The sequence below is a fragment of the Mus pahari genome, chromosome 8 (assembly GCF_900095145.1).
Source record: "Mus pahari chromosome 8, PAHARI_EIJ_v1.1, whole genome shotgun sequence".
Taxonomy (NCBI): domain Eukaryota; kingdom Metazoa; phylum Chordata; class Mammalia; order Rodentia; family Muridae; genus Mus; species Mus pahari.
In genome coordinates, this window is record NC_034597.1 from 37,258,207 (window position 1) to 37,260,454 (window position 2,248).

The window sequence follows — 2,248 nt, forward strand, 5'->3', positions numbered from 1 at the left end:
ACACAGAGAAACCCTGTCTCAAAAAAAGTACAACAAACAAACCAACAAAAACAAACAAAAGAAAGAAAAAAGGAAAAGGAAGGAAGAAAGAAAACCAGACAGACTTTTAAAAAGTTTGCAAACCATCTCCTACCAAGTTTGGTTTGTATACTTATATTTCTTGGTGTCAAACAGCTTCCCACCCTCACATAAGTTTCACTGACTGTGCTGTAACTGCTCCAACAGCTTTGGGGACCTAACAGTGCTTCTATCCTCTACCGCTTCATAGTAGGTGATCCTCAAATAGAGCTGAGCAAAATAACAATTTGTTACCACCTCTCATGGTTCTGCAGGCTGACTGGGTACAGCTGGGTACTTGTCCTCCAGTGGTGACCTTGGGGGCAGACATCTGGATGCTCACCTGAATTGAATGTCCTTCTTCTTCTAGTATTTAGATCCTATAAATTGCTGGATTACAGAAATGACCCGGTATCTCCTTTCTCAATTTTGGTAGCTTGGAATTTCCTACAGCCTGTTAGCAGCTAACTGTTGGCACAGGAGCTGGCACTCACAAAGAGAACTTTTGTTTGCTTGGTTCTGTTTTGTTTTATTTTGTTTTTTTGTTTTGTTCGCTGTTTTAGAACTACTGATCCTTAGACCAGGCTGGCCTTGAACTCAGAGATTTAGCTGTGTCTGCCTAAAATTAAAGGTACACACCACCATGCCTGGCCCACAAAGAAAGCTTTCTAAAGATGCAGGATAGAGGCTACAGGTCTACCTCCAACCTTGCCTCAGAAATGTTGTTTGCCCTGTGTTTCATGGACTGTGCAGAAACCATTTAGACCTAGTATATCAGGACTCTTTACAGGGGTGAGAGTACCAAGGAGCCTACATTAGATCACCCCCCTGTAGATGGTACCACAATGGGGAAATGTGTCTTAGACAAGATGAATTTGAAATATCAATGGCCATCCACAAAGCTCAGCATGAAAGACCCTTTTCAAATTGGTTCCAAATTACAGTCCTGTTAAGATCAGAAGTGGAGGAGAAATGCAGTTAGGCTCCTTGTATTCCCAAAGTATTCTCTCCCACAGTGGGGTTGCAAAACCTAAGTTGTTTGTTTGTTTGTTTGTTTGTTTTGTTACTGGGTCTGAGAAAGCAGTTTTTTGGTGTTTTGTTTTGTTTTGTTGTTTTTTTTTTTTTAATTTGTCTCCAGAATGACCAAACTACATCTGTTCATCCACTAGATTCTGTTGAACACCAAGGGTGTGCTGGCCTATGCTATGGAGCAAGTAGCAACCCTGACTCAGAACTATTGAATGTTTGTTCTGGACCTGTTGCTAGGCAGGACTCTGTCATTGCACTTAAACCGGTTGTTTTCATGAACTCTAAAGCAACTGTTGTCTCTATATTACAGATGAAGAGACAAGTGCAGAAACTAAACAACTTCTACCAGCACGTTGACAAATGACAGCCTAGGGACTCAGACAGTCACAGTCCAACCGAGATCCTATCCTCCTAATGGCCAAATGCTCTACTTTGCACAAAGCACTTGACTTCCGGTTAGTTTTCTAATCTGGAAATACGAGCTCATACCTTTCCCTCAGCAGCCATTTACAAACTATGTAACCTTGCAAGACTTGCATTCTGAGACTTAGTCTTTTTTTGTCATAGATGAATGCAGTGTGTTTTCATGAAATGCATAGAAAGTGCGGTGTCTGGTACGCAGAGCTGTTGATATGTGCTATTCATTGGCATCGATACTACTGTGTTTTATGCTGTAACACAATTTTGAGGTTCTTAAGCCCCCAATCCCCTGCTGAACTCGTTGTTATTTTGTCTGATTTCCAGTGTTCTTTCTTTCCCACCCAAGGAACAGCTGCATTTTGGAGCAGAGACATAAAAAGCAGATAGTCACGCCGCCACCACAGATGTCCCTGCCTTGGCCGAGGACAGAAGACAGCAGCCAATATTCACAGCGGATTGCAGATGTTTCCCTTGACCGTGGATCAGAGGGGCCATTATGGACAGCGTGGGTTCTGCGGATGTTTTGTGTTACAGACGGAATATTACAGAATATGCATGGCTCCATCCAACATCGATTGAATACCTACTCTGTGCTGCGTTGCTTTCTAAATACAAAGATGAATAGGTCGCATTCCTTGTCCCCTCGGACACTGCAGCACACACAAGGAGACAACACACATAATTAACCGTAGCAGACTGAGGAGTTCTGTGTGTGGCAGAAACAGGGGTTGATCTCAGGAGA